Source organism: Tenrec ecaudatus, chromosome 5, assembly GCF_050624435.1.
Source record: "Tenrec ecaudatus isolate mTenEca1 chromosome 5, mTenEca1.hap1, whole genome shotgun sequence".
NCBI lineage: Eukaryota > Metazoa > Chordata > Mammalia > Afrosoricida > Tenrecidae > Tenrec > Tenrec ecaudatus.
In genome coordinates this window covers 12,370,050-12,391,217 of record NC_134534.1, presented here as the reverse complement: position 1 = coordinate 12,391,217, position 21,168 = coordinate 12,370,050, and positions in this window count along the sequence as shown.

Below are 21,168 nucleotides of genomic sequence, written 5' to 3'. Positions count from 1 at the left end.
TACCCGAGCCTGGAAGTGACTGGTCTCACTGCCACTTTCAGTCATTGGCCAGGATCAATCACAGACTCAATCTTCCTGCTCAGGCAGCTGGAAAAGGCTGCCTAACTATCCTAGGAGCACTAATGGTGTGTGCAATCCAACCCGCCTTGCATTTTTAGCAGCCTCGAGGAGGGATCAATCAGTTAAAGCCATTGTAAGGTACTTTGCACCACAGAGCAGCAACCCCGGAAAGCCAAGTGATGGGGGTGATCTGCGGAGGTTCTAGGCCAGTGGTTCTCAACCTACCTCAGGCCGAGACCCTTTCATACAGTTCCTCATGCTGTGGTGACCCCCCCACCAACCATAAAATTGTTTTTGTTGCTACTTCATCACTGTCATTTTGCTAGTGTTATGAATTGTCATGTAAATATCTGATATGCAGGATGTATTTCCATCGTTACAAGTTGAGCATAATGAAAGCATAGTGATTAATCACAAAAACAATATGTAATTATATGTTGTGAAATATTTATTTCTAATTACAAATAAATGAAATTTTGTCTTGAAGCATGGTATAGCATGGGTAACAGTCTTACTATAGCAACAGTAAACTACATTGCTACATTTTTCAATAGTATGGGTAAAGGGCCAATATCAGTGTGAAGGCTGAGATAGCTTCTTTCTCACCATATCAGCACATCTGCATGTGGGCAGACCCACCTGGACACGGATAGAGGAGGAGTGTCTTGGTTCCTAAGACCATCAGAAATATGTGTCCTTCAATATGGGTCCTTCAACCTCCCAAAGGGGTCGTGACCCACAGGTTGAGAACTGCTGCTCTGGAACAGGGTAAAACTGCCTCTGTAGTTAAGCAACTATTAAATAGGAGATACGCTTCTAAATGCTTGAGATACAGTGAAGAAGACAGCCAAGATCTCTGACATCTCAGAGTTTGTATTCTACGGGGGTGAATAAACAGATGGATAGGATGACTGGTGTTTGTGGCCAATGGAAATGTTTGGTGAATTCTGCTTTAATTCCGGGCATTCAGTAATCCAGGAAGATCAATTGTGCCTTATTGTGATCCCTGAACATCTGTGTCTAGGTTAATGTTATTCTAACCCCTACCTTCAACGGTGAGATATTAAACTGCTCCTTTCCTCTAGGCTTACCCTTCATTCCTTTTCATTAGCCCAGATGAGAGCATCGTGGAAAGAACCAGAGGCTGGAATACATGGATCATAGTCCCTTCTCTGCTACCCATAACTCTCCTGTTTCACACAGTTTTGAAACTGTGTGCTGTCCCTGGTTTAACAACAGGTGGGCCAAGCCCTATGCGTTGTTGGTGACTCCAAGCGCAAAGAAAGAGATCCCATAGTAAACATCTGCCATGCTTTCTGGCCCCTAATACATGCCAGTGGATATATGCTGAATTAGTTCTTAACTGATGGATTAACTGAGGTATACGGGGTGCCTATACTACTTGTAGGCTGAGAACATAACCACCAGAGAAGACCAAAGTTACATTCCTTTTTACTTTCTGTTGTCAATTTTTTTTACAGTTTTATTGGTACATAATCCACATATTATACAGTTCAATAGCTCAATCATATCAACACAAAGTTACATTTCTTTTGTTTGGCTTTGTTTTAAATGTTTGACTGCTGGGTTTATTGAGTATCTCCCCCTTGGCACTTGCATGGGGGCAAGGTTTTTGTCTGGTTCACCGATGTTAGCCAGTGCCTAGAGGGGGCCTTGGCACAGAACTAGTTCTCAGTAAAATAGATGAATGAATACAATAAATTTGACAAGGTAAGACATACCTTTATTAAGTGGAGGGCCTTTGATCTGGCACTGGAGAGAGTCTCAGAATTTCAACAGAGAAATTGGAACTCTGTTTTAGTGCTGAAGCAAGATGACCGTGGAGTACAGAGGCAAGAGAGTAAACTTGGAAACTGATCCCGGAAATAAGTGGGGGAAACTTTCTTTAGGGCAGCTTTGATGGGATAAGGAAGTGGTGTGTAACAGTTATCTGTTGCTACGTAACAAACCAGCCTTAGGAAAAATAATAAATTTAAGGTGGAGAAACCTAGCAGACACTCCTGCCTTAGTTACGAGGGTGTCATAACAAAAATACCACAAGTGGGTGGCTTTGAAGGAAAGGAATTTATTGTCTCACAGTGTGCCCTGAATTCAGGACAAAAGGCAAGACCAAACTCTCTCTGTCTGCCCTAGGGAAGATCCTTGTCTCTCTCAGCTTCTGCAGCCCTGAGCATCTGTCAACATTCTTGGGTTTATACATGATCCTTAGTGTCTTCCCGCTGTGCGCCTCTCCACGGCTGCACTCCTCTTGGTTCAACATTGCTCACAAGAGAATAAGGGTTGTACTCATCCTGCATCAATGTCATTGGTGTGACATTAATGTCCCCCAAATAAAATCCTCTTTTCTAAGGGGGTCAGAGTCACAGGCACAGGGGTTCGGATTTCAACATCTCTTTCTGGGGACACAATGGAATCCATCACAGTTCATTGAACCAACTGATCAAGGCTAACTTCACTACTGGTACCCCTGGATATCATGACTCCCTGATACGATGTAAAGAGAAGGACACTTAACCTCTGTGATGCTCTTTCCAAAAACCCACCAGCCCAGTCTAAACACGGGGCGGGCGGGGGGGGGGGACGTCACATTAAGCCCAAATTAAGACACATTCAACAAAGTGCCTACTCGGTATTTCTCAAAACTCTCAAAGTTTCATAAACAAGGAAAGACTGAGAAACTCGGAGAGAACAACGGAGACTAAGGAGATGTGGCCACGAAATGGACCGTGACAGCTTAAGGTAGACCCAGCAGAAGAATATAAATGGAAGAATTGGTGAAATCTAAAGAAAGCCAGGAGTGTGGTGAATAATAATAAGCCGCCCTCAGGGCCCTTATTCCCACAAATGTGCCACAGTAATATAAAGTAGTGTATTATATAGGGGGGGGAACTGAAGTGGAGTGATGGGTATACTATTTTTGTACCTTTTCTGTAAATCTAAAAATACTCCAAGAATATAGGTTTTTGGAGGGGGGGGGGGCAGGAAATGTAGTGCCTCACAATACCAACTGTTTGTTTCATTCGCAAATCTGTGAAAAGATGATTTAGGTTGGGCTCAGTTGAGCGGCTCTTCTCCTCTTGGCGGAGTTTACTCATCTACAGACAACTGTGGTTCAACTCTGCAGTGCTGCCTGTGGGATCGGTTGGTTTTCAAGTGGGCGCCTTGGCTCTGGGACCTCTGCATGGCTTCTCATAATCCAGCGGGAGCTCCTCACGGGAGCTCAAGGGTTCCCAGAGAGCGTGACAAATAGGAAGATGGTTCCTGCGTATAGGCTTTAGGCTTGAGAGGAGCGCACCATCAATTTCATTTTTTTGTTGTTGTTGTTGGCCCACACAAGTCACAAGGCAAGTCCAGATTGAGGAGAAAGGAAATAGATATCACCTCTTGATGGAGGAGCCGGGTGAACTTCCTGCCTCTTTTGCAATCACTCTTTCATGTGACATTATGTAATGCCATTCTCCCTGAGCTTCAGAGCACTTCTAAATGGTCAGGGTAAGGTCAGTTAAAGACTCTTTGTTTTCTTAATTTCCTTAGGGGGCATGGCGTGTGGCAGACAGGACGAGGATCTTGATTGTACTAATACATTCCTGGGTATAGGCATATGTCAAAACACATCAAATTATACTCTTTCAATAGGTGCTGTGTTTGTACCTCATTTATACCCCCATGAAGCTGTGAATTACGGAATATACATTGAATGAATTTAAACAGTGCTTCCCCTGTCTTACTGATATTATTGAAAGAGATTATTGTCTTTTGTTTGCAACTGGGAGGGTAGAGATCTACTATCAGAGATTGCCATCAAAACTTCCGGTGGCTGCAAGCTTCCTCCTGTCGGCAGAACACAAGCCCTGAAGACATAGGTCTGAATCACAGCTCCACCTTGTATTTGCGCCCTAATCTTTGCCAGGAGTCCACGGATGGCCAACTGTTAGGCATTCAGCTGCTAACTGAATGGTTGGAGTTTCAAGTCCTCCTAGAAGCACCTTGGATCCTACTTCCCCCAATGAATTAGCTATGGAGAAAGTCCTATGGAGAAAACCAAGATAGACTTTGGTGGTCACCAACAGGAGGACAGGAAAAGGAAGGGAAGGTAAAGCAATGGACTTGGGGGCGGGGGGCTTGTCACAGGCGTTCACGGGGGTAAAAGGGAGGATGGAGGTAGAACAATCAAGACGGAGAAGGGCAGGCTACTGGGGTGGGAAATGGCAACCACCTTGAACTATTACATGCAGAGTTGATGGTAGGATATGTAAACTGTCCATCTCACTCACAATAGATTAGATCAGCGGTTCTCAACCTGTGGGTCGCAACCCCTTTGGGAGCAAACAACCCTTTCACAGGGGTTGCCCAATTCATAACAGCAGCAAAATCATAGTGCTGAAGGAGCAACAAAAATAATTTTATGGTTGGGGGGGCTCAACACAACATAAGGAACTGTATTAAAGGGTCTTGGCATTAGAAAGGTTGGGCACCACTGGATATGATAGGTGATAGATAGATAGATAGATAGATAGATAGATAGATAGATAGATAGATAGATAGATAGATAGATAGATAGATATGCTAACCAACAAAACCCTAAAATTCTATGGTCATGTTGTGAGGAGAGACCAGTCCTTGTAGAAGGACATCTTGCTTGGAAACTAGAGGAGGAGCAAGAAAGAAGACCCTCTGTGACATGGATTAACAGTGGCAGGTACCATGGGCCCAAACATAAGGACTATGGTGAGGATGGCACAGGACCAGGCAGTGGTTCCTGCTGTTGGACATCAGGTCACCATTAGTCGGAACCACCACGACAGCACCTAACAACAGCCACGCGCACACACGTTATCCACCAGTTAGAAGTCGCTCAGTAATAACTGTTGTTGATTTTTATAAAACTTGACCAAAGTTCACCTCTCTGCTTCTCCGTTGCCTTCGTTATAAAATGAGGACAAGAGTAATGATGTTAGAAGGAAATTATTAAAAGGAAGGACATGGCTCCCCCTTCCCTACGCCCAATCTAGACTTGACTGTGACGGCTAAGAACAATTGTTACCCCAGGGAGTTTCAACCTCGGTGAGCCACACAGACGTCACGCTTCTGCTACATTGGCCAACCTAGAGAAAGTCCTGCTCCAAACTGAGCTCAGGAAGCCCAGACTATGCACCCAGTCATGGAAGTCTGCAGGATGCTCCAGGCTTCCAGTCCACCATCTCTTTGCCGTATCCTTAGGCCACCCAGTTGTTACCCACCAAGCAGAGGGGTCACACAGCCATGGTGTTCAAGAACAGGGAGGAGAATCAAGCTGCTGGACCCCCAAACCGGTACCCTTTAGACACTACAGTGTATCACCCCCACCCCTTGTTGTGTTATCCCCACTTCCCCACTGCGCACCGCACCCTCCTAATAAAGTCAATTCCCAAACACAACGTGGGCCTTGATGGGGGATTTGGGCTCCCCGGAGACAGACAACCCGAGCAGATTCTGGTACTGAGGAACTTCAAAGGTCCACGTTCTCTTCTCCTTCCCCAGTGGGACTCTTTCCAACACTGTTATTCTATTTCCTCCCCCCCCCCCAAGAACTGCGGTCATTTAAACGGAAAACATTAGGGAGCAAGATAATGAGGCTTTGGAATGGCCAACCCCCAAACTCAATGGGAAGCTGCCCCAGCTTCCCATCCTGCCCCTGGATAACCAGTGCGGACAAACAGCAAACACTCCCACTTCCAGAGCTGGAAAGATGTCTAATGCAGCGAATCCAAGGCCATTGTTGTATAGATGCAAAAGGCCACATCCACAGACTCCCTTGTCCGTGGTGTTAACTGGAAATGGAAGAAACTCAAAGTGTTTTCTGAGCTACTCAAGGACACAGCGACGCAATAATCTCATACTGTTTCCAGGAGAAAGGCTAAATGAGCAGATCAAAGACATGGAGTGGGGTGATGTTGGCGGGGGGGGGTTGGTGTGGGGACACCTCTGATTCCAAGCGGATCACACAGAGTACCAGGAGCCTGTCTTGCCTAACCTCTATTCCATATCCAGACTCTTCACTATGTGCCTTTAAAGACACCAGGAATGTCATTTTTCTCATATGTAAAATGGTAATAACAGGGCTTGCAGCCCCGTGTTACGGGGGGATTAAAAGGCCATAGGGTGCAATCAGATCTGGATGCAGAGCATGCAAGTAACACATCCTTGATGCGTGACAGCTGATGGCTGTTAAAGACTACTGAATAGAGTGCCTTATTTCAGAATTGTCAGAGTTTTGATTGGCTACTGGTTCTCCTTCAACACGTTATTCTTCTTCTTGCTTTTAATTTTTAAAAAACTTGCTTCAAAGTATTTAAGATACAAACTTTGGTTGGTGCTCTAAAGCCATATTTAAAGGGCATAGTCACAGACATGGATCTGCTAATCCAGACAACTACTTTTATGGGCCAAACTCTGTTTCTAGCTCGTTCAACTCAAAGGGAAGGGATTGTTAATGGTGACAGGAGTATCTCGTTGATCAAAGGCAGAGTTGCAGGTCATTGCTGTCAATAAGTCGTACACCTGCAAAGAGTTGATTTAGCAAAAGCGGTGTGATAGATACATTTACAAAAAAGAGTAGCTGCTGAAGCTGTTTTCAACCCACCAAAAACCTCGTGAGATCTGCTTTGAAAGTTTAGGGTTATTTTTCATGGGCCATCCCAGTTTGTTGGCCGAATAATATGCTTATTGCTTCTATTCTACCTCCTGGCTCACTGTGTAATGCCTGGAGTCTTAACAGTTTGCAAGTAAGTGCGTTGAAGAAATAGGACGGTTCCCAGCTACCCAAAAGAAGAGGGACTGGAGTCTTAAAGGCTTGATTTCAAACAAGCAGCCATCTAGGTTAGGTGTCAACCAAACCCACATGAAAGAAGCAGACCAACGTGTGTGATCCAAGGAGTGGAAATCCTATACTTCAAATCCAAAGGAGGGAACGGTATCAGAGCTTCAGTTGTGAAATTCTGGTTTGCAGAAGGCTATGAATGACAGTGAGAGCCCAAAATACAGTCACAGGATCTACACAGGGAATAAATGTCCAGTGATTCCCCTCTGACCACAAGTGAGGGATGGGGATAACCTGGTTGTCAGCCAGAGAATATTGGAGAGATGATTACAGTACATCAAAAGGATACATCTGACTCAAATGGTTAAAACCTTCTCATTCGATCTCCCTTTGGATTCATTTTGCTTTTAATCTAATTTTTAATCATTTCATTTTGGGGGTAGGTTACATCTTGTTTTGTTTGGCAGACTAGGGCTTATCTCTGCTGCATTTTGTTATTGTCGGTGGTGTTCTTGACCCTCTGTTGTGTGTCTTCCTGTGTTTTTCAGTATCCAAAACCCAGGTGGGGTGAATCTGTAAAGAGAATAACTACAATAAGTGTTCCTGGGGAATATGTTAGCGGAGGCAGGGGTACTGGGGAGCCAATATGAAGGAAGAAAATGTTTTGAAAATGACAGTGAAGGCAATTGTACAACACTGCTTGACATGACTGAGCTATTGAATACTGTGGTGTCTGGATTATGCCCTAATAAAATGATATGGGAGATAAACCTTAAAATAAAGGTACGCAAATGGCCACCCAAGACACAAGTGGTCTCGTACACATGGATCCACAGAGGAAGAAGAGTCAGAAAGAGAAGGAGGTTATGAGAAGGTCAGAAAGAGAAGGAGGATAAGGTCCTGACACCTCCATCCACAACCGTCTCCTTTGCCAGGAGCCCAGAAGAACTGGATGGTGCCCGGCGACCATTGCTGCCCATTTGATCAAAGATTCCATTGAAGAATCCCAACGAAATGAGAGAAAATGTACAACAGAATAGAATTTCAAATTCTTCGGGACTGCAGACTTCCTGGAGCCATGAAGGCTAGATGACGCCCTGACATGACTATTCTGAGATCATCTTTAAACCTTGAGCCAAAAATATCCCCTGGAATTTTCCTACGTCTGGACAATTAACAATTAAAAAATACTCCCTTGGGCAGAATGCTCCATTAAGAGCTATCTACATAGGCTCAAACTGACAACAGCGGAGATGCGGAAGGAACCTTAGGGGACAGTGAATAAATGTGAATTAATAGGAAGGAGCAATTCAAGACAGGAGGGCTATAGTGATGTACAACTCCAAGACTATCAAGGGTTCCCTTATATGGCACATGTAGAATCTGCTAGACTGGCATGTTTTGCTCCGTACATTCCCAGGAACTACAACTGAGTAAATTATACTTTCTTTAATCTTTCTTTAAAGACGAGATGACTGAATAATACCAACATTTACTGAGTACTTACTGTATCCCAGGCTAGAAGATAAGCATATTGAATGTGTGATCGTCGTCGCTCTTTCCAAGAAGCCTGAGGTGGCTACCATGGTTACCTTCACATTAGAGCTAAGGAGACCCAGGCTCAGGGTTTGGGGCTTTATTTCTGATTCACAGAGTGTGGACCCCAGTGATTTGATCCTAAAAAGAGAGGGCAAAAACCGGTCCAGTCACCCCGGTCTTCCACGTTTGTCAGAGTAGAACTGTGCTCCGCAGGGGTTTGCATGTCCATCTTTGGGGCAGGAAATCACAGACGAGGACTTTCTCTTCAGGCAGCTCTGGGTGGCGTTGAACCGCCACTGAGCACACGCATTGGTCACACCACCCAGGGCTCTGGTTTGACCCTAGACAAACCAGACTTTGGCCCCGTGACAGTGACCGTTCATGAACGCCTGGTTGTGAGGACGAGTCAGTGAAGAGCTGCTTGGTGTGACGTCCCCTTGTTTCTTCTGGTTCTGACATCTAAAGGACTGAGAGGGAGGCTACTGCCTTTCCCTGGTGACCATGTGTTCTGCCCACATCCATGGCTGCATTTAAGGGAGCTTTTTTTTCCTTCTTAACATTTTATTAGGAACTCTTACAGATATTCCTGCAATCTATAATTCCATTGCATCAAGCACAATTGTACAATTGCTGTCATCATCATTTGTAAGACATTTTCTTTCTTCTGGAACTCTGCTATCAGCTTCCCTTTATCTCCTCCCTGCCCCATCCTACCACCCCCATGGACCCTTGACATATTTTATATATTCTTATTCTGATTATCACCATATCTTACACCATCCACTATATCCATTAACCTACAATTCTGTTGTTCATTCCCCTTGAGTGGGGTTACACATTTATCCTTACAATCAGTTCCCCCTTCCCCCTACTCCTCTACCTCCCCACCCCTGCTCTCCCTTCACATGCCCTCAGGGAATCGTTACTCCCATTACTGTTTTTAAGAATAGGGAGACCTTTAAGGAACCTAAGGGTAACTAAGTCTCAATCTAATGAAAATCTCAGTGTTTGCACTTTTTTAAAAAATCAGGAAAGATTACAGGGCAGTGAATTTATGTTACTGTGGGAGGACCAACTTGGAAAAAGAGTGTGCAGATGGTGGCCTAACCGGAAGTATCTAACTAAGGTCGGAATTGGACATATAAAAATGGGTGAGTTGCCCTCTGCTCTGCTCTATTTTCAACAACAATAAAAATCAAACAACAACGAAAATAAGCAATCACCCCACATTGCTATTGCTTCTTTTTTTAATCAGATCTACCACAATGGACCACGCTGACACATGGTACCCTCTGGACAGTGGCTGTCTACTTAATTGTGTCTTGTGTCTAATGCAGGAGCTTTGTCCTCCATAAGACAAATTTAGACTGGTAGCCCCTGGATTGGGTGCTGTCAGGATGGACTGGTCCCTGCAGGTGAGGGCTTGTCATTGGGCAGGTAGTACAGGTTTCTAACCCTCATGAGGAAAGCTAAAGAATGGAAGTCTTCTCTGGAACCTTCCAGCAAGTCCCTGGGGCTGCCTTAATGACCTCATCCAGAGACTATGATAAACATCTCAAGATTCTTTGTGAAGGAGAGTGAACCAAATGACCCTCCTGCCTGACCATCCCTTTTACCCCATCCCCACCCCCACCCCCACTCCTTGAGTTCTAAGTTAAGAGTTCACACAGAAGGGAAGAAAAATCCACTGCAAAACTAACTTACAGACAGTATCTGAAAATCCCTCTGCTCTCAGGGTTGATTGTGGCTCTTCAGAAGTCAGCACTTTACAATCTAAGCCCCATGTCACACACACACACACACACACACACACACACACACACACACGGAACCAGATCCAGCAGGTCCTGTGGTACACCTGCAGTGCCCAGAGCTATTTTATTACATGGCCAGGTGTAGGCCTCATTTGTGAGAGTGCTCGCTTCTCCTCTGATAAGGGTAAAACATGAGCTGTGGACCCACATGTCCTTCTGCCTTATCTGCAAGCCCCTTTATCAGCAGTTTTATGGAGCCTGTTTGAACCACTTCATGCTCTTATCCTCACCAACAAACCTGAGTCCCAGTCCTCTCTCTTGGGATCCTTTAGGGAAAGGCACCAATAACACAGTGTCTGTTTCCCTAATCGGCATGTCAATTAAGACAGGCTTCCATTCTTCCTGTGATTATTAGGCTTATCCCCACTATTAATCGGATGAAAGAAACGTCTTGTTTATAGAATGATAATAAACCTAGTTTTGAAACAGGTCTTGTTAAACCAGCCCTCGCCTATATCCCCGAGGCTGTCTAAATTGCTACAATGTCTTTTTTCCTATAGCATTTCGGCAATATATTTATCAAGGGCCTCACAAATGCCTTTGACTCAATGGTTCCATTTCTGAAACTCTACCCTCAATATAGAATCTTAAATACATTTTTAAGCTTTACATCCAAAGATGTTCGTATTAGTGTTATTTAACCTCGCAATGAAATAATTCCATCATCAAAAAAAGAAAAATGGCCCAGCTATCAAAAGAGATAGTGTCTGGGGTCTTAAAGGCTTGAAGGCGAACAAGCGGCCCCCTAGTTCAGAAGCAACAAAGCCCACATGGAAGAAGCACACCAGCCTGTGTGATCACGAGGTGCCAAAGGGACCAGGTATAAGGCATCATCCAAAAAAAAAAAAAAAATACCATAGTGAATGAAGGGGAAAGTGCAGAGTGGAGACCCAAAGCCCATTTGTCGGCCACTGGAGATCCCCTCACAGAGGGGTGTAGGGGAGGAGATGAGTAAGTCAGGTGCGATGTAGCACCAATGAAGAATACAGCTTTCCCCCAGATCCTGGATGCTTCCTCCCTCCCCCCACCCCAAACTACCATGATCCGAATTCTACCTTGCAAGACTGCATAGGGCAGAGGTTGTACACTGGTGCATACAGGAGCTGGAGGCACAGGGAATCCAGGGTGGATGATACCTTCAGGGCCAGGGGTGTGAGGGGCGATACTGGGAGAGTAGAGGGTGAGTGGGTTGGAAAGGGGGAACAGATTACAAGGGTCTACATGTGACCTCTTCCCTGGGGGACGGACAACAGAGAAGGGGGTGAAGGGAGAAGCCAGATAGGGCAAGATATGACAAAATAATCATCTATAAATTATCAAGGGCTCATGAGGGAGGGGGGTAAAGAGAGGGAGGGGGAAAAAAGGACCTGATGCAAAGGGCTTAAGTGGAGAGCAAATGCTTTGAGAATGATTGGGGCAGGGAATGTATGGATGTGCTTTATACAATTGATGTATGTATATGTATGGATTGTGAGAAGAGTTGTATAAGCCCCTAATAAAATGTTTTAAAAAAAAAAGAAAGAAAATGGATAAGTAAACTATTTTATAGCCACTCACATACTAAAATAGTCTGTAGCCATTTGGAATCGTGCTTTCAACTACTTGTGCTCATCGGAAGACATTAACAAAAAAGTAGAGAGCGAAGCTATACACAGTATTTGGCAATGGCATATCAGACAGGGCCCGTTCCCTTAAATATACAGGAAATATCAACAACAAAAAGACAAGCCAATCAAAACATGAGCAGAGGATGTGAACAGGGACTACACCCAAGGAGACCATCAACGTGGCCCACTGAGGCATGAAAAGTTGCTCGCCGTCATCAGCCGTGAGAGATACACGATTCAAAGCTACAATGAGACAGCATCTCTTCCCTGCAAAAGCAGCACTGACAGACAAAAAAAAAACCCTGGTGGGAGATTGAAACGCCCACCTGTTGCTGGTAGGTGCATGAAAGAATACAGCCACTGTGGTGAACAGTTAGGCACGTCCTCAAAAAGCCTGAAATGGAACCCCTTTAGGAAGCAGCAACCCCTCTCCTACGGATGTTGTCTGAGCGCCCTCAGAGCAGTGTCACAACTGGACCTGCGCATGCTCACCTTCTCTGCAGCCCTAGTCGCCATCACGAGGAGCAGATGCCCGGACACACAAATGGAGACCCAGGCCCACACTGAAAGCTTTGCCACTGAAAAAAGAATAACGGGGAGTCTGCTGATGCATCTCATAACCTGGATGGATCTGGATGGTGTTGTACTGAGTGGCATCAGTGGATCACAAAAGGGCAACTCTAGAGGGGCTCCCTTCGATGAAGCATCAAGAGAGGATACGCAGAGAGGAAGCCAGGGCCTTGCTTGCTGCCGGGGAGGGGGGTGGGGAGAAGCTGGTGAAGTCTGATCAACTTGTCTGAAGTAATGTAAGAGACCAAGGCACACACAAGCAAGGGGACAACTCAGTGGATACCACAATATGCAGTTTTGCAGATACCATTATGCAACCAAAAACCTATATAACCAAAGTGGTTATATATAGGTAGACATGTGCATCTCTCTGTGTTGAAAGGCACATGTGAGTGTAAGTGCAGGGTCATGCATATTTGTGTGTACTGCAAAAACATTCCTATAGACATCAACTCACATAGAGAACACAGTGTTGACTACTTCCTAGACATACCCAAACACCTAGATTGGTTTCCCAGGTTGAAAAGTGTGGGACCACATTCTTGTGACACAGCTCAGTCGATCGGCATAACACAGTTCGTAAAGCAAATGTTCTACAGCCAGTAGTAGCATCTGGGGTCTTGAGAGTTTTCAAGATACAAGTGTTGGTCTCCATTCAGCTGAAGGAAGAGAGAATGAAGAAAACCACACAGTCGACAAGAAACTAGTCCCCTGTTCTAACAGCCCACATGAATAGAGTCTCTTCTAGCCCAAGATCAGAACTAGATGGTGCCCAGCTTGCACTAATGATCCTACTGACCAGAGACACAACAGATGATCCTGGGTAGAAAGGGGAAGTGTGGAACAAAACTCCCATTCTTTTTGTTTTGCTTTTCTGTTTTCTTTTTTTTTTTTTTTTACATTTTATTAAGGGCTCATACAACTCTTATCACAATCCATACATATACATACATCAATAGTATAAAGCACATCCGTACATTCTTTGCCCTAATCATTTTCAAAGCATTTGCTCTCCACTTAAGCCCTTTGCATCAGGTCCTCCTTTTTTCCCCCTCCCTCCCCCCCATTCTTTTTTTAAAACCCAGACTTACTAGACTGATAGAGACAAGATGAGCCCTCTAGATTACTACTCTAATGTTCCCTTTGGACTTGGAAGAGAACCCATTCCCAGTAGTCACCTCTACAAATAATAGGCTGACTTATAAGATTAACAATAACAAATAATAATTCCAACTTATAGCAACTCCATATAGGTTTCCCAAGGTTGTCAATCTTTTTTTTTAAAGCATTTTATTGGGGGCTCATACAACTCATCACAATCCACCCATCCATCCATTGTGTCAAGCAGGTTGTAAATCTTTATAGAGCAGAAAACCTCATCGATCTCCTGAGGAGCACCTGGTGGGATTGAACTGCTCACCTGGCACTCATTTACCAGCCCAACATGCAGCCCACAAGCCACCAAGTCTTCTTAAAAACAAACATCACCCATGAGTGCTGCTCTCTCTTAACTAGATGAGATCACCCGGTCAACATTCACCCTGAAACAAAGCTAAGACACCTAGAAGGGTCAGGCAAGCTTAAATTAATGGAAATAGGACACATAGAGTGGGAACAATAAGAACGTTGACACGTTGTGGGAAAGAAAATGTAAACAATACAAGGAACAATTTTGTATAGAAACTGTTCATGGGAACTTTATTTACTATGCAACTTTTGACCTAAGACACAATAAAATTCTTCAAATAAAATTAGGCTTTCAATTGCCTGGCACTTTTTATACTGCAGTTTTACATCGGGAGGGAAACCCTCATGTAATACCAATGTGTATATGTGTACAGCAAAATTGAAATGTACAAAAGAAACCAGAAAGACAAGACTGGCTGAAATTGTTATTCTGGTAAGTTCCAGCGCGCTGCAAGATAAGAACGTCCTCATCCAGCCTGTGGATTGCTGAGTGAAGCAAAGAATACCTGTGCTCAGCTGCTCACCACAAGTTGGGAGCTTTGAGTTCACTCGGAAGAAAGGCCTGGTGATCGATCGGCTGCCAGAAAAATCCGTCACTGGAAACCCTATGGAGCACAGGTCCACAGTGACACGCCTGAGGCCTCCAAGAGTCAGAATTGATGTAAGGGCAACTCGTTCATTGGGACCCCTTCATCCTGTAAAATGGATGGGCATCAGACAAGGCGTTGGCATTGCTTTTGTTATTCGGTGCCAGTGTGTCAGTTCTGCCTCATAGGGATCCAATGCCCAACAGAAGGCAACACTGCCTGGCACTGAGTTCTCCTCGCAATTGTTCCTCTGCTTGAGCCCATGGTGTAGCCAATGTATCAATCCTTCTCATTAAGGACCTCCTTTTTCACTGCCCCTTCGCCTTACCAAACAGGATGTCCTCCAGGGACTGGGCTCGCCTGGCAATATGTCCAAAGCATGTGAGACAAAGTCTCGCCATCCATGCTGTCAGGAGCATTCTGGCCGTACTTCTTCCAAGACAGATCTGTTTGTTCTTTTGGAAGTCCATATTTTTCAATATTCTTTGCCAGCACCATACTTCAAACACATGGCTTCTTCTTATGTCTTCTTTATTCAGGTTGCTGGTACGAATGCACAATACGACAGGCACTTTGGAAGACAAGTCTGGCAAGTTCTGAAGGAAGTGAAAATAGTCCTAACACACACTCCAGCAATCCTCTCCTACCTATTCACCCAAACAAATAAAACTAAATCCATGCCAACTGAGTCAATGCCAACTCATAGTGACCCAATAGGACAGGGTAGAACTGCCCCTGTGGGTTTCAAAGACTGGACTTTATGGGAGTAGAAAGTCCCAGCTTTCTCTGATGGAGTGGCTGGTGGTTTCAAACTCCTGACCGTGTGGATTGTATCCCAACACATAACCACAAACACCACCAGGGCTCCTTAAGTATTCACTCAGAGGGATGAAAAATGGATGCTTCTACAAAACCTGCTCACAGACATGTACAGCAGCTGTTATCATGAGAATGAAAAATTGGAAGCAACCATGCTGTCCTCCACTGAGTGAGTAGAGAAGTCAACAAGGGTAAACCCATCCAAAGAGGTACCAAGGAGCCCAGAGTTTGAAAGAAACAAGCTATTAAGCTACAAAAGAAAAGAAATAGACGTGGAAGAAAAATAAGTATATGTTGCTAAATTAAAGAAGCCAGGCTGGAAGAAAAGTGACATACAGTGTTAGCCAGTCTGGAAGCACAGTTACATACAGTATTATTCTATGAAGCACTACTGTAACATAGGATATTCCATTGTGGGGAAAGCCACGCTCTAGAGAGGGTGAGAAGATCAGTGGTTACCAGAGGTCCAGCGGGACTGGAGCGGGTCAGGAAAGCCAGCTGAATAAAACTGAACAAATAGAAAGGAAGCAATGAGAACGTTGACATATTGGCAGGGGGTTGGGAGAGTCGGAGGAAGCAATGATAGGGAATAATTTTGTATAAAAATTATGCATGGCAAAGAGAAACAAACAAAAATTATTCATGGGAACTTTACTTGCTCTGTAAAATTTCCCCTAAAACATAATATAGTATTTCAAATAAGTTGGTGGGGCATGGGGCATTTTCTGGGCAGGGCAGCGAGTCTGTGTCATAGTCATTGTGCACACATGGCATTGCATATCTGCCCAAACTCGGGGGCTGCTCAACAACACAGCGTACCCTATTGCAAACCAGGGACTTCCATTAACAATAATGTGTTCCTAAGGATTCATCGCCGGTAGGGGATGCACGGCACCAATGCAAGAGGCTCATAATGGGGAGAATCGTGGACAGTGGGGAGCGGGGAAATAGCAGCAGCCTCTGTACTTCTTATACATATTTCTCTGTAGAGCTAGAGCTGCTCTAAAAAAATAATAAAGCCTCCCCCCTTTTTTGTAAAATCTAATACACACACACACACACACACACACACACACAAGATTGGTCCTCAAGCCAGTGTGTTGCCACAATTCCAAAGTGGTCCCCCGAGGCTCCAGTCTTCACCCTCCTCCTTTAGCCCTGGTTACTTCTTGCTGCCTCCTTTAGAACGGATCCAAGCTCAAAGAGAAATAGAAGAGTTTGTACATAAATAAGGAGTTCCAGAATATTCTCCCAGTGGCAAGGAATTTGGTGGAAAGGGTTCTCCCTTCCTCATCTTCAAAGAGTCCTAGAACAGACTCCTTGTTCGGATACCAAATGGAATGTATCATTTTCTAGCCAGAGTGATGCTCAGTTTCATTCATTTCCAGCACCACGTTCCGATATACTGACCAGATCTCGAGGGTCCTATTTTGTGTTTCAGCCTCTAATGCACTACAATGAATTATTCCAGTTGAGTGGAAGCCTCTCTGCAGCCAGTATCCAAGCCGGGCACCCCATGCCTCCTTTCTGACCCAAACAACCAGCCCAGGGAGGTGTCAATATCATTCTTGAAGGTGTTTGAAGCAAAAGGGGAAGAAAGGGGAAGGAAATTCTGCCTGCAATTATATACGAATGCTTTGCCCAGGAAGCAGATGGCATTCTTTGCATAAATTATTATTTATCCATGGAATTCCCCTCTGCCTATTACCAAATCAACCCTTTAACACATACACACACACACACACATCCCTCTTTGTTGGGCTTGTGAAGTCCCCTGGCCACTTTCCCACAGTACTCCACCCCCCATTCTGCAAAGAGGTGGCCCCCAAACAGTAGTGAGGGTGGCAATTCCAAGGTGGTGCCACCAGCAACAGGAGAGGGTTTCTGAAGCCTTTGACCTCCAAAGGAGAGAAGAGTCTGCTACATGTTGCAGACTGGAGTTCTGGTCCTTGACCTGGTGGTTATGTAACAGGCAGTGATGAACAGAATTCCTCAACCACAGCTGTAGCCTAAAAGATATGGCCTGACATTTCAGACATCCCCCCAGAAGCCCACCAAAGTGCAGGGTTTGGGCCTGGCTGCACATTACCTCCTAGCATCTTTGTTTGAGTCCCTTGAGGTCGGGACTGACCACCTTCCAGTCTAACCTGAACATTATTCACTGGATGTTCATCTTCATGACAACAAAATTGAGGTTGTTTTCATTCAGTGATTTTTAAAAATTTATTATTAATTGGGAGTTAGTACATATATTATGTCATTCCATAGTTCGATCATGTCAAGCAGTATTGTACAACTGCTACCACAGTTTCCAAACATGCTTTTCCTTCCTGGGCTCCTTGACAGCATCTCCCTTTTATGCACTACCCCACCCCCCCCACCACCACCGCCATCATGGTATCTCCTCCCTGAAACGCTTAGTCTACTAGTTGCCCATATAGGTTCATCAATCCTGGGTTTCATGTACCAAAAAAGAAAAAGCATATCACACAACTTTGAGAGGGTGACCGCCCCCCCCAATTCCATAACACCTCTGAGATAAACCCTAATCTGAACAACCAAAAAATCAAAACAAAATAAAAATACAGTAAGTGTTGAAAACCAGACCAGGTCCAGAGTGCATCAGAGTGGGGATCAATCGACACGGTTTTAACTGTTCAAGTCATCTTCTCTAGTCATCTCCCCAGTGCACTCTGTTTGTAACCCCTTTCCTCCCATCCCTCTATTAAGGACAGGGGGAGACCACCGGAGGCTCACTTCCTATGTGGTGCCCACAAATGTATCTTGGGCTCCCACTGTCATCCATAGACTTCTGCAAACCGGATTCTCACAATTTAGGCTCTGATACTAATCCCTCCTTTGACTTCAGATTAATTAATTGGTGACTGATGATGGTGTGCTTCTTCCAATGTGGACTTAGTTGACCTCTCACTTAGATGGCTGCTTGTTTGTAGACAAGCTTTTAAGAGCCCAGACACTATTTTGTCTGATAGCCAGGCACCATCTAATTTCTTCGCTACATTTTGCTTTAGCACCTGTACCTTCTGTATTCCCTTCCTGGGGGACAGTATCGAGCAGAGCCAAGATGTAAGACCAAATTGTTCTGAAGTTGGAACAAGGATTTAGTGTGACCCCAAAACCCATTCCTGGGTCTATGTGTTTGTTTGTTTGTTTGTTTGTTTATCTGTCTTTGGCTGCCTTTCAAAACCTCCCTGTTAATTTATGGTAGAGTCTTATCCATCATCACCCTCAAGCATCACCATCTTCCGTTAATATTGTCTTTGATTAGCCCTTGGTACTAATTTTTAAAAGCCCTGTTGAAAGAAGGATATTGAGCCAATGCAGGCTAATTCCATATCACATTACCTAAATTATTCACTGGCATAGAATCAATTCTTTCATGGCTGGATGCTGTTTACAAAAACAATGAGGAGTCATTGTTAGGGAAATGTGCAATAACAGTCACTGGGAAAGTCAGTCACGGGTCTGCTGGAATAATACACCTCTTAATGCAGCCTATGAGGCATCGATGGAGCAAGACCATGTTTGTTCACCTACCAACAGTGCGACAATCTTGATGCAGCTGTCTTCCGCTTCCTCAGACACCAACTATGTCCTCAGGTTACAATGGTGTCTGAGATAGAGTCCAGTTCTCCCTGTGGAATTTCTGCATCAGATCTCATGGATGCAGCCTCTGGAGCATGCCAGGTGCCTTGAAGATCCAGGATTCAGGGTCCCACCACTCCTCGGCCTGGGTCAGTGTGGCCCATTCGTTGCATACCACCAAACACTCACCCCCTAATGTTTTCAGTCATTCTTCTCCCCATGATTGTTCCTCCCTCTTTTCCAACCAACAGACATGCATTTTGCACCCCACCCAGACATGTGTGCTCCCTTTCCGCTCTCCTGACTTGCTTTACCCATCAATATCCCTCATCCCTCTGGTAGGGTTTTTTGCTTCATAGATTTAAATGGCAACCACTCTGGGGACAACATCCCCATCCCCTCCCTTGACCATTTGATCCCAGCTGACTGGAGGCACCCTCTGGCAAAGTGACCTTCAAAATACTTACCTAGAGGGGATGGTGTATGATTTATTGACACCTGTCAGGCTCTCTACCAGGCTGTCTGACCACCCCACCCTCCCACCCCCCCGCCGCCCACAGTCAGCAGACTAGATGCCCACGAACCTGAGCTTGCAGCTGGTTCCTGGAGCAGTGGACTCACAAAGGAGTTGTCCTTCGCGCTTGACTAACTTCACTTCGCATAATGTCTTCCAGATCCCACCAAGTCTTGAGGTACTGAATGGGTCCATTGCTGTTTTTAAGGGATACGAAGGTTTCCATTGTGTGTTTGTTTTGTTTTTATCCACTCGTTTACTGATGGGAATTTAGACTGTTTCCAACTTCTTGTGAACTGTGCTGCAATGAACACTGGGGAGAATACGTCTGTTCATGCTCTGTTTCTTATTCTTTTGGGGTATATCCGCATCATATGGTATTTCAATTGCCATCTGTTTTTTTTTTAAATCACGCTTGTATTTTTATCTCTTTTTTCTTCTTCTTTAGTTTCTTTTTTTTACTTAATCATTTTATTGGGAGTTCTTATAGACATTATAATATTCAATGGTTCAATTAGATTAAGCATAATTGTACAATTGCTACCACAATCAGTTTCCAAGCATTTTCTTTCTTCTTAAACTCATGGATATCAGCTCCCCTTTGTCCCCTCCATCCCCCTGCCCAGCGCCCCCAAGAACTCTTAGTATTCTTATTATATATTATTATTATATTTATATATTATTATTGTTGTTGTTGCTATCAGTTTTAGGGATGGCCGTATCACCTTCCACAGTAGTTATATGCATTTACAAGCCCATCAGCAGTGGATAAGAGTTCCAATCTTGCGACACTCTCTCCAGAATGTATGGTTCTCAGGGTTTTTTTATATCGGGCTGTAGTTGTGGGTATTAAATGGTATCTCATGGTTGTTTGAGTTTCCTCGTGTGTTTGTTAGCCATTCAAGTATCCTTCTTTGTGAATCATCTGTTCAGGTCCATTGCCCACCTTCTCAGAGGATTATTAGGTTGTTTTTCTGTTGTTTCTTTTCTTGTTGTAGGCTTGTAAAACATTGTAGATTTTAGTAGGGAGTCCTTTGTTCATTATGTCATTACTAAATATTTTTCCCAGTCTGTGGGCTTTCTTTTTACTCTTTGAATGAAGTCTTTCAATGCACAGAAGTGTTTTCTTTTTAATAGGTCCCACTCATCTATTTTGTCTTCCAAAGAGTGTGTTCTCTCTGGTAGCCCATGCATTCCCTGCACTAGACACTTAGATTGAATGACAACAAAATTGTTGATGCTAGGTTGTCTTCAAGTTGGTTCCAATTTATAACAGCCCTGTGTGCAACAGAATGAGACAGTTCCAATTCCTGTACCATGCCACAAAAGTGGTGCAACATTTGAACCCATTGTTTCCACCACTGGGCCAACCCATCTTGTGGAAGGTTTATGTTTTGGCTGTCCCTCCACTTAATCGAGCTTGATGTCTTCTCCAGACACTGGTCCCTCCTGATAAGTTTAAATTATGTGACAGGTGGGTTACAGAATTGTACAGCCACTGTGGAAAACAGCGTGGTGCTTCCTGAAACATATGTGACTAGAAACATCATGTAACCCTGCAGTCTCTCTCTACACAGAATACATTCCCAAGAAATAAAGAACAAAATATGAACAGATGCAGCCATACCCACGTTATCTATAATAGTAAAAAAGATGGAAACAACTCAAAAGCCTGTTGGTGAAGGAATGGATAAATAAACTCTGGTACCGTATACACTCAAGTATAAGCCGACACAAATATCAGCCGAGGCACCTAATTTTATCA